The 12,845-nt window shown below is 40.6% G+C and overlaps 1 protein-coding gene and 1 long non-coding RNA gene across 9 annotated transcripts in view; one reads left to right on the top strand and one right to left on the bottom strand.

Annotated features, from left to right (window-relative positions):
• LOC137379717 (uncharacterized) overlaps positions 1–12,845 on the bottom strand; it is a 199,747-nt gene that overhangs the window by 130,707 nt on the left and 56,195 nt on the right. The gene's annotated exons all lie outside the window — the stretch shown is intronic.
• prickle1b (prickle homolog 1b) overlaps positions 1–12,845 on the top strand; it is a 493,868-nt gene that overhangs the window by 12,960 nt on the left and 468,063 nt on the right. The window lies entirely within an intron of this gene.

Consider the following 12,845-nt stretch of genomic DNA (forward strand, 5'->3'; position numbering starts at 1 on the left):
ATGTTAATCGTTTGAACATGGCAGCAAACATCGTAACTGTTCTGTGCTATGCCCTGCATACTCAGTCATTAACACAATCATCCATAATAGTTGGTTTAACATGAGCTTGTATATCAGTGTTACGTTCTCTTATGACCAGGTGAGAAAGGGGTCTAGGGTTCCCTTTCAGCCTTCACCTGGTCTTACCGTAACAGGGTTTAATTTTAAACACTTTTTTTAGCTCGCCCTTAGTGAATCCTTGTTCACTAACTTCCCAATTATAAGGCAAAGAAACTAGCCAAACAGGTTTTCTTAGGTTTAAAGAAAAAAGGTTGAACTTTACTAAACTTAAACTTTAATTCGGTTAATGTCCACGGACACGCAACGCGCCCACGCCAGCATGCATACGCAATACACACAGGCAGACAGAGACAGAAAAGAGCAGAAGAAATAAAGTGTAAAAGTTTGAGGCAATATCTGAAGATACAGCTCGCTGTAAGGTCCTTGATTGTAGGTGGGTCTCGCTTTTTGTCGGGGCCCAGTATTCTTCTTAAATCTTGTTCGATGCAGGAGACTTTTCTCTGTTCAAGTTCATGTGTCCTCAGTGGGTCCAGAGGCTTGTGAGAAAGAGATAAGAGCAGATAGGAGAGGTCTCCTCACACCAGGAGCAAACAGTCTTTCTTCAGAGTTCAAAAACTCTGTGGCTAGTTCAAAAAACCCTGGACCAGCCAGTTAGTTATGTGACCAGCTGGTTTAGGCAGTCCTGGGGGAATGGTCAGGCCTTTTCCCAGTAAAAGGGATCTAGTGGCCCCTGTGTCCCTAAGAATTACTATGGGCTTGCATGCCCACTCAAGGCATATGGGGTTACTTTCCCTTCAGACACAAAACCCTCATGGCTTTCAGGAATCCTATTAATTTTTTTTTTTTAGAGATACAGCACTGAAACAGGCCCTTCGAGTCTGTGCCGACCAACAGCCACCCATTTATACTAACGCTACAGTAATCCTATATTGCCTACCACCTACCTACACTAGGGGCAATTTACAATGGCCAATTAACCTATCATCTGCAAGTCTTTGGCTGTGGGAGGAAACCAGAATTAATTTTTCCCACTTCTAGACAGTTTCCTCTAGCAACAGGTCTGTAGGCCACCTATTTTACTACTTTTTTTTAATGGAGCTTAATTTAAAACCATGTGTTGGAGATAAGAAAATTAATTAAATACTTGTATGTTGGTCATGGCATAGGGTGGTTCCAATTTTTCTGCTATGTCCCAACAATACATTTTACACCTAAACTTAGTAACAGGGTAATGTGATGGAATATAGGTATAATAGGCTTAATTAGGTAGAATTTAGATATAGTTAATCCTAAAAGTTTAGAAGTAGAGGTTGAATAAATGGTCAGTTTTCAAGACTCACTGAAATTTCCCTTTGAGAAGGTAGAGTTAAAAATTTCAAGGTCTTTCAAGGTCCCTGTTACAATAGAATGTGAACCAGAAACACCTTTTAAGTTGGAAAATCCATTTCAGCATATCTGTTGCCAGGGACATGGAGGATAAACACACATTGAAATATCCTGGGTGACATCAGTAAGAGGTAGCAATAAACTTAATTAGTTGATAGGGTTGGTGATGTAGACAGATTGGCTCAAAAGGTTGTTACAAGGTACCATAAAACACTATTATAGATAATAAAACAATAAATGGAATAGTACTTATAGGAATAAGACGTCAAGTAAACACAATTATAAACATTTTGACCAGATAAATGTTCACAACTTCAAGAGCAGGGAAATTCCAGCAAAACATTAAGTGGAGATGTTAGTTAATGATACTACCAAATATGGATTTTAAAAGCAGGAAAAACACACACGGAAAGGTAACACCTATATGCTAAAAGGTTAGATGATACTTTAGAAACAGTATAAACATGAGAGTTTCTGAAGCAAAAATTAGAAGCGTTGAATTCCTCAACAAAACTTCTCACCCTATGGCTTTCTCAGGGAATTTAAGGTAAAAGTGTACTTTAAATTTTGATGGATATTCTAAGATATTTTGCTGTAACAATGTCAAGGTTAAACTTTTGGATTCTATTTTAGAAATAATGTTAGATAATAATAATAATAGATGTGTTACATCTCTTAATAATATTTGATATTGTGATATACTTATCCACTTAAAAGTGTATTGCATGTTAAATTCTTTAATAAATATATAAAAGTTAATAAATCATCTCATGTAGTATTCTGTATACAACTGCAAGAACCCCCTCTCTGTGTCTGAATAAGAGGAAAGATATGTATTGAAGAGAATTTCGTAGACCCTTATATTATCTGGGATATTTGTGACTTAGCCATAATTACTTTTTAAAATAGGCTATCCAAAAGATGGTAATACTCTCTGTTAATTTTCTTTCTTTAAGGGAAAACTAGTTCAATTCTTTGGACCCAAATAAGTATCTATAGGAATTTGTCTGGTTTGAATTTAATTAAAGGAGATTCATAGGGATGTACTCCTGATTTGGTTTAGTCCCTATAGGGGTTAAAGTCATAAATCACTTCAGTAACCCAAACTTTTGTGTTACACCAGACAATCTCAAAGGTACATTTAAATAGTAAGTCCATGATTTTTTCACCGGACTGTTCTTTTGATATGTATTCCTGTTTCTCAGTGTTATTACACTTTTCTCATTAGAAAACCCCAAAAGATTAGAACAACTAGGTGCATTTAGTACAGAGGAAAATGCTTATATTGGTTTATTGAATGTAATTAATGATGATAAATGCTGATTTGAATGCATAACAGAAACACAAGAACCTTGTAAACTGTTTATTTTACTTCTAAAATCAATGCCACAAACAAGAAGCAGAAATCAACTGTGGCATTGTGCTGTTTATTTTGAATAAACATCAATTCACATTAGCCGTAAGCTCAGTGATAAGCTTGTTTCAGAAGTTAATTGGTTTGCATCCCTTTTTGGTTTGGACTTGCATTCAAGATACAATGACTGACAAAATATATTGGACCTAGTCTTCAAAGAGATCACTGCACATGTGCAATTTGAGTAGTTGCTATAACGGTCATTGTAACTGTGGCAATATAAAATCATAAAGCTTTCTCAGATTCCGGCTTGCATGGGAAAAGAATAGAGTTTTGACATGCTAAGTTGCAGGAGGATGGTGTGCAAGACGCAGTAGCATGCCATTCCCGTCACAGCAAGGTTCCCAGAAATGTTTTGTAAGCTGCCTTACCAGGGATGAGCACTAAAAAAAAAACTGAAAACCCAAAGTGGGTCATTTCAGCTCAGTTCACAAACTCCAAACTTTGGACTGATTAAGATCATCCAGTTTTTTGGATTAGCCTTCATCATAGAAAGCATCCACGTTCTCAGAAGCTGAATGCTTAAGAAGCTACATTTACTTGCTTTTTTAAAGCAGCTTTACAAATACTTTAAAACAGATCAACCAACTATCTGGATTGCTCAGTGAATTTATCCAGCCAGTCACTGAATCACATTGACCAGGAAGATCCAAGATTCTATTCCAGGCCTCCTTGACTTAACCACAAATAGCCTCAGCACCTCTGGGCCAGGGAGATGAAATTCAGCTCCTGATCACTTTCCAGTGGTTTATACTGCAATTGCTTATGTATAAATGCCAGGTGAGGACAGGATGAAGTTCAGCTATGCTTCTAATTGTCAGAAAACACATATGAATAATGACCATTTGGGCTCATTGGGCCATTCAGTATACTGTCTAGAAACAGAGGTAAAGGGAGTGTAGAAGTGGAGCAAGGAAATTAGAAACAAGAAAGGATTGCAGGTTCCATGGCCCTTTAAAAATTCCTTGAAGCTCTCTTCATAGCTTAGTCAGTAATTGCACCTCCTAAGTACCCCTGGTACATGCAGGGGCATGTCTGGGATTAACCAGCTAAAGCCACAAAGAAGTGGTAAACTTTCCTCTGCCTGTTCAACTATGACCATCCTCCCTTTTATTATTATAATTTTCCACCTTGCTCACTAATATTGGCCTACTGCAGTGTTCCAATGAAGCTCAACATAAGCTCGAGGAACAGCACCTCATCTTTGGATTAGGCACTTTACAGCCATCCAGACTCAACACTGAGTTCAACAAATTCAAACAATAACCTCTGCCCCCATTTTGTTTCCTTTGCTTGGCTGATTTTGGTTTTACAGTAAGGTACGAGGCCATGGAGGGATTTGAACTCAAGAGTAAGAATGTTAAATCTGAGGCATTGGTGAACCAGGAGTCAATATGGGTCAATGAGCAGAGGGGATGATGGGTGAATGGGATTCGGATTAGGATACAGGAAGCAGAACTTTAGATGAGCTCAAGTTTGTTGGAGGATGGAAGATGGGGGATGACCCGCCCAGTCACATCAGGATGGCACATGGAATAGTAATTTCAATAGTAATTGGAGGCTTAGCGCTATAACTCTTATCCTCCAGATCAGAAAGACATGTCTGTATGGGAATGAGAAAAGGTCCAGCAAGGTAGAGTTACTAATGGAACTACTTCCATATAAACGATTTGTCCCATATTGACTTATCCAGGGGGCAAGGAGAAGTGTCCAAAACATGTGGAAAATCTACTTTTTGTTTTTTTTCTAATTTGTGTTAATTGTATATTGCCACGACCAGGTGAGCAATGTATCTAGGGCTCTCTTGCTGTCTTCACCTGGTCTTATTGTAACAGGGTTTAATTTTAAACACATTGTGTTTTGAGCTTCCCCTTTGTGAATCCTTGTTCACAACTTTCCAATTATAAGGCAAATAAATGAGCACAAACAGGCTTTCTTTGGTTTAAAGCAGAAAAAGGAAATGTATTAAAACCCTAAAACATAAACTCTAATATGGTTCACGCCCACGGATAAATGATGCGCTCACGTTAGCATGCAGATAGGAATAGAAAAGAGCAGAAGAAATGTTAAGTAGAACAGTTTGAGGCAATATCTTGTTACTGTTTTTCGAGCTCGCTGCAGTCCTTGATTGAAGATATGGTCTTGCGATTCGTTGGGGCCCAGTAATCTTCTTAAAACTTTGTTCACATGGCAAACCTTTCTCTCTTTGAGTTTCACATGTCTTCAATGGTTTCAGTTCCATGAGAGATGAGCAGGCAGGCAGACAGACAGGCAGGCAGGAGAGAAGATGTTCTTAGTCCCAGGAGAAGGTCTTTACTCCATGAGCACACAGTTTTGTCTGCCTGGCAATTCCTTTGTTTGGGAGTTCAAAAACTCTGCAACAGCCAGTCAGTCATGTGACCAAAACTGTTCTGACCACTTCTGTGTATTGGAGGAACAGGGACTGGCTCCCTTTCTGTCCACATTGTCTGGTACTAGGTAACTGTCCTTCCAGTCAGAGAGCCCCAAATCAGCAGTGCAAAGCCGTAACATTGTACTTGGGGAACCCCCACATATCCCATTTGTTAGCCCATTGTTCAATGTAGTGGGTAAAGCTAAAAATAGAGGGGGTATGGATCATCTCAAAAGCGGTGGCAAAGTATCTGTTTGAACTACGTCACTTTTGATGATAGTTCTGGAAGTCTGTTCCACTATAATCGAAGCAAATACAGGAGAAAATGGGAATTAATCAGAAATGGATGTTCACTATTTTCTCTCCTCTCTCCTCATGGATAAATCTGTTGGCCTCTCCTTGATGCTTTCCCATTATCCCAGCCGAGATGGGCAAATCATTATCGAAAATGCATTTCCCATCCATTGCCATGGCAGACTGCAGTTGTGGTACACTATAAGCAGCACAATGTTCAAGGATGCTTGTCAAAATCCCTAACTATTAAATTACAGTGGATTTCAAAATCAGCCTTCAAAATATTCATCAACATTGATGACATTCTTTGCCTTATTTGTTAAGAAATACATCAAGGTCGACTAACTTGGAATTTGCAGAGCCCAATTTGTCTGCAAGACATCTATCCTTCTTCCTTTTCCCACTATTTTATCCATCGATTGGGAATTGCAAGGGCAGTTTTATATGTTGTATTTGTTACCACTGCCGACTGAATCCTAGATTGAACGATCCCAAGTATTTCTGATCATGAGAGAGAAAGATACTCTTATCTTGGAATCAGACACTGTGGGCTGAATTTTGTGCTCCCATCTAATTAGGAATTAGGATCTAATTCCTAAGAAACACTTACTGTTGGTAGCTTTCTTCTCTTGGTAGTGGAGCAATAAGTTATGCATTCTATCACCTAATCTCTCAAAGAATGATACTCTACAAATATAGAATGGTTAATTTTTTCACTAGGAAATGAAAATTTGTCCAACATAAATCAGTTTTTATTATTTGAAAAACAACCTACAAAAATAGAAAATATCTAGTTCTAAATAAAAATTAGTTCCCAGTACCTGACTGGGCATCAAACAAAATACAAAGGAACCATGAACATTGTAACTTATCCAATAACTCAATTAGGGTGTAGACTGCCACTTTCACATTGATGTGAAGCAGTTTGGGATGTGCATCAGCTCCTGCCTTGAACTGAACAAGTTTTCTTCTTAAACCCCAAAGTCCACTCCAAGTACTGGTTCCCTCTTAGGATAGAACATCGGAACAGGAATAGGAATAGGCCATTCAGCCCTCGAGCCTGTTCTGCCATTTCACGAAATCATGGCTGATCTGTACCTTACCTCCATTTCCACAATTTTGTTCTCAATCCCTTGATACCCTTACCTAATAAAAATCTGTCAATCTCACTCTTGAAAATTTCACAGCCTCTTGATGGAGAGAGTTTCACATTTCCACGACACTTGAGATGAACAAGTGCTTCCTGACATCACGACTGAATGGCCTAGCTCTAATTTTAAGATTTTTGTTCCCATGTTCTGGAATCCCCCACCATCAGAAATGGCTTCTCTGTACCTATTGCATCGTGTCCATTTATTATTTTAAATACTTCAATTAGGTTACCCTTCAACCTTTTAAACACAAGGCAGTACAGAACAAGTTTATGCAAACTGTAAATTTTGCCCTTTTAGCCCTGGTATCATTTTGGTAAATCTCACTGTGACCCCTCTAGGGCCAATATATTCTTCCTGAAGTGTCATGTCCAAAATTGAATCCAATATGTTAGATGGGGCCGGACCAAGGTTCTGTACAACTGAAGCATAACTTCCTCCTCTTTGTATTCCAATCCTCTTGAGATAAAGGCCAACATTCCATTAGCATTTGTACTAGCTTTAAGTGATTTGTAGACCTGGACTCTCAAATCCCTTTGCTCCACCACAGTTTCCAGGCTGTCACTATTTAGAAAATATTTTGATTTGCCTTTCCTGGATTGAAGCCTCACGCTTGCCCACATGGACCTCCATGTGCCACAGTCTTGTCTACTGACTTAATCTCCTTATGTCCTGTAGCAAGGTGATTGAGGCCATTATGTCAACTCCAGGTTGATAAATGTCCTGAGCCCATAGGAAGGCTATGATGCCTTTAAGAACCTCCACTTAAAGACAATTGCATTTAGAGTGGGAGCACCTGGAGTGGGAGGAGACTTTGACTGACCAAGGGAGCACTAAAGGGAAGGTTCAAGTGAAGTAGGAGGCTAGGAGTTGAAGAGCTAAAAGAGGTGCTATGTGGTCTTCCCTTGTGTAATGTGCATTAAAAGATGTTTGGAACTAGGATTGTTCAAGGAGGGTCTGAGACAGTAGGACCTTGTAACAGTCCCTTTGTAAATTCCTGCTCCCATCTATGCAACTTATTATTGCTCCTAATTTATTGTCATTTACAAACTTAGATATATGACTCTCTATTCTTTATTTCATGTAGACAACATTCACAGGCATCCCCAATCCACCTTGTTAGTGACCCCTTAAACATTCAAGTATATTAGTTAGACATTACCTATCCTTCATAACTTCATGTTGACTCTCTTTGAATGGCTCATGTCTATTCAAATTACTAGGTCACCATCTCTGATGAAAAGTTCCAGTAACTTCACTACAACTGACGTAAAACTGACAGGTGTGGAGATTCCTGGTTTCCCTCTCCCTCCTGTCTTTTAATATTTGTAATTTTCCTATCCAAGGACACAATTCCTGAATCTAGAGAGCTTTGGAAAATTATTATAAACACATCTGCATTTCCCCTCCCGTTTCTTTTAATATCTATGGCTTGTTATTGGAGTGTGCTGTTGTTTTGTAGAGACCTGTCTGCTCAGGTGGACGTCAAATATCTCACAGCTCTAAGTAAAGAAAAATGAAGAGTTCTCTCAGTTTCCTTGATGAATACTTCTCCATCAACTGGCAACATCAAAAACAGATTACCTGGTCATTCATTCACACACTGTTTGTGGACACTTGCGGTACACAAATTGGCAACTGTGTTTGCCTACATAACAACATCTACGTTCAAAAGATAAGTAATTCATTGCTTTGGGACATTGTAAGGATGATAAAGGCACTATACAAATGCAAGAATTTTTAACCTCAAAATAATGCTCCAAATTTATTTCATCGATGTTATTCAATATCTTACGTATTTCTATAAGAACACCTCTTTTAGGCAATTTTTCAGGGTTATATAGGCATAGTTTTCCCCTTCTATCAGTGTAACTCAGTTCAGATAACAAGAAATTTTATTGGCTCTTCCTCCATGGTTGTTATGTTTCCCTTATATCTTGGTGGACAAATATCCAACACAATACTCGAGGTATAGTCTGACCAGGGCACTAAACAGATTAGTATGACATCATCTGATCGAGGAGTATAATTAAGCATTCAGTTCACTTTGTTAATTGCTACTTCACAGTTGAGTGTAGAGCAGCTACAAAATCTATTTTGTTTTCACACAAGTGTTCCCATTCCATTTCACTTCATATTGTCTTTCTAAATGCCTATTTGCATTACTTTCCCAATGGAGGCACTTTGAGCATTTCTGGTGAAACATTATTTCTGTATGGTCAATCAACAGACTGGATTACAGAAGATGTTAATCACTTATGAAATATGTGAATTATTTTCTACCTTCAGCTATTCAAATTATTTCAGACCTATATATACTTGCTTTATAAATATTTAAACTTTATATCAGAGCTATTGTCAAAATGCTAGGACCCTAAGTGAACTTATCTAAAATCTTAAATCTTATTAACTTTTTATGTAGTCCATATATATTGATGCAATATTTAGATTCAATATCATGCTCATAATAAAATAAGGTGTGGGTATAAACAGGATACTTTTCTCTATTCACCCTTTCCTCAACTATTGGTCTGTTCACTCACCTATTCATCTCCCTTCCCCCAAGACGCTCCAACAATCATCCACCAAAAAATATCAGCTCTCTGCAGGAAAGACCTGGCCAGAATTTGAAGTTTACAAGCAGCCAGTACCTACGATAGAATTTTTTTGAAAGTTAAACTCAAAGAAAACATTTAAGAGTTTGTCCCTACTCCTCATCATTGGCAGAAGTTTTCAAACGAATTAAAGTCTCCACAAGATAGTAACTTCTTATCCTCCATATCAGTGTTATGGTCAGTTCAGGAGGGGTTGAAGGGCTTCCCCCTTTCCCGCTCCCTGTTTGACCACAGCAGGTTTAATTCTTGCTTAAAGTGGACGTACTGGCCAATTCAGTAGGTATTTCATTACTTACTTGCTATGATCATAACAAGAACCAACCAGACAGGTTTTCTTGAGTTAACAAAGAAAGAAGTTAACTTTATTGTACCCAAACCAAACTAATGAAAATAATAAGCTACACGCCAACTTTTATCACACACACACTAGAGGTTTACACACACAGATAGGTTACAGAATGGGGAAGGTAGATTGGTTGAGTTGGAGTCCATAGGAAAATGGGGTGTACAGTCTGTGTGGTTTGGTGATTCGGCTGGCTTCTAGCTGAATTTGGTGGTCCTGAGGCTTTTAGTTTGAAGAGGTAAATGACTGGTTCAGTGGGTCTGAGACTGTGATGCGGATGATTTCCTCCAACAGGGTTTCTGATTGCAGTCGGAGTATGCAAAGGATGTCAGTTAACAGGCAGAGTTCTAAGCTTGTAAGCTGAAATGGAGAGAGAGAGAGAGACAGAGACAGAGAGCAGGGGATCCCCACTTGGGTCTGTGCATGGCAGAGTCCAGAGGCTTCTCCTTTTCTGCTGCAGAGAAACACAAGCTTAAAAACAGGGATAAGCACCAACATGTTGCACCACAGATACTTGACAAAATTATTGACTCAGCCACGGACATGGGTGTAATTAATCTATATATAAAGTATTTAGCCAAAGTAAATGCCATCAAAACACAATCTGATTTAAAACACATTTCTCCCTATTTAGAGAGATACCTGGCATTGTTTTGGCTTCCAAAAGTAGTCAATGTCTGCCTGCACACTTGACAAGCGATGCAGAGAATTCAGATAGATGTCTGTCTATCAGGAGTGATCATGATCTTGATCTCTTTCTCTTTCTCACCCTCCATCTCTCTCTCCCTTCTCCCTTACTCCTCCCTGTGTCCATCCCTCTCCCATCTGTCTACCCTCTGTCTCCTCCTCTCTCTCCACCTCTTGTCCCCCTCTCTCCCTCCTCTGTTCCCTGTGTCCTCCTCTCTCTCCCTGCATTCTCCCGTGTCTCTCCCCCTCCCTCCTCCCCATCTCCCCGCACTCTGCCCCCTCCCACTGCCCCCCTTTTTACCCCTCTTCCCCAAGCCCCTCCCTCTCCCTCCTGCACCCCTCCCTCTCCCTCTCCCTGCCATCTTCCCTCTCCCCACCCTCTGCCCCTCCCACTGCCCTCCTCTTTACCCCCTCTCTCCCCAGCTCCCTCCCTCTCCGTCCTGCACCCCTCCCTCTATCCCGCCCCCTCTTCCTCATCCCGTAACCCGCCCTCTCCCCCAATGCCCCATCGTTCTTACCCCTCTTTACCCCCTTCTATCCCTCTCCCTCTCCCTCTCCCCCTGAACCCCTTCCTCTTCCCCTCTGTCCCCCCTCTCTCACCCTCCCTCTCTCCCCCTCCTTCTCCCCCCTCTCTCTCCCTCTCCTCTCTCTCCCTCTCCCTCTCCCTGCACCTCCAACCATGCACCAGGAGCAGAAACACGTTGCCGCTCAGTGCACTCACAGAAACCAGGGCGTTTGGAGAGCTGTGAACCTGGACGGTCTGTCTAAACAAAACAGTTTGCTTTGGCTCAAAGAAGTCTTCCCTTTCCAGTTCTAATATTGCTTTCCTGTGTGCTTTCCTATCTGCTCTACTCACAGCAATACTCTCCAAGGCTGATTCCGCAGGTCAGAAACGGGCAGTGCCCCCTCATTTACTCTTCTAGTCTTCCCAGCGAGTTCCGCCTCCCCTGCACTCCAATTGGACGGAGGTTCGCACACAGGTAAACCATTCACGCTTTTGATTGGCGGGCCAGATACAAAACTTTGGTGGGCTGTAGGAAATAGCCGATGCCCCGATCCTTTGTAATTACTTTCACCCTTGATAATTATAAATGTCTTGCTCCAAGCCTGACTTTAAACTTGTGTGTTAAAACATAAGTGTAAAAGGCTTGGAACAAGACATTTAAAATTATCAGAGATCTCAAAATTTTTACCACAGTCACTGGTGTCCATTCATGTTGCTGGCCCCTGCTTAAAATCACAGATGGGAGGGGCTCGTCACATGACAGTGACTCAGTAATTCAAACATAGCAGTTAGCAGTATTGCTTCTGGCTAAAAGAAAAAGAACAAGCAGTTCCCTTAAACTTCCTGGGTCCTGGTTCTTGCTGAGGCATGAGCAGACATTTCCTCTCCCTCCTCACAGCCTTGCAATGTAGGATACAGTGTTGTAAATTAGGTGGCCATCCTAAGCTGCCAGCAAAGTCATCCTTCATCTGTTCTCTCTTAAATTTCTTCAAAAAACATAAATTCAGATCTCCAGTCAGTTGGTATATCTTGTCTCAGCTGAAGTTAGAGCATTGGATGCAAATGCTATTGGCTTTCCCTCTTGTACCAGGGCTGCTCCCAGTCCTTTTGTGGAAGCAACTACTTGCAGAGTGACAGGTTTCTTTCTGTCGTAGTATGACAGACTTGTCTCCTCGCATACTACCTTTTTGAGTTTGTTGAAACTCCTGTCATGTGACTCTGACCACTGGTACTCTGCACCTTCTTCTTTCAACTCCCGCGGCTTTGCTGTGTGTTCAAGCATGTGCAGAATAAAGGAGCTCATGCATTGTATCAAACCATGGAAACTTCTCAACTCTCTCTTATCTCTTGGGGCTTCCATCCCACAGATGACAGAGATTCTTTCAGGACTCAGCTTGATTCTGTCAGGTGTGTACCCCATTCTGAAGAACTGGCATTCTGTTACTTTCACAAACCATTTGTCTGCATTCATCTTTCCTGGTTCTCTCCATGGCTTCATGTAGATGGTTGTGATGATCTTTTCCATCTACACCATATATCTGGATATCATTTGCTATGCTGACTGCTCCTTTGCATCCCCTGTATGTCTATTTTCTGGCCAAAACGTAGATGAAGGAATTTGTACCATCCAAAGGGTGTGTTGAATGTTGTCAACAATTAAGATTCTGCGTCTAGCGTCACATTCCAGTCGTCATTTCTGGCATCAGGCTTGTTGAAAACTTTTGCCCCTTCCAGTGCTGGTGTGATTTCTTCCAGTGTGGGAATAGGGTAGTGATCCCTCTTTATTGCTTGGTGAAGATCTTTGGAATCTCAGCAAATTCTTAGCCATCCATTTGGCTTTTCTCTCACCACGATAGAACTTACCCAATCTGTAGGCTCTGTGACTCTGGCAATTACCTTCTTTTCTTCCATTTCTTGGAGTTATCTTTCAAACTTTTCTTGGAGTTCTACTGGTACTTTACGTGGGGGATGAATCACTGGTTTCATCACTGGGTCAAT

This window comes from Heterodontus francisci, chromosome 18, assembly GCF_036365525.1.
Source record: "Heterodontus francisci isolate sHetFra1 chromosome 18, sHetFra1.hap1, whole genome shotgun sequence".
Classification (NCBI taxonomy): Eukaryota; Metazoa; Chordata; class Chondrichthyes; order Heterodontiformes; family Heterodontidae; genus Heterodontus; species Heterodontus francisci.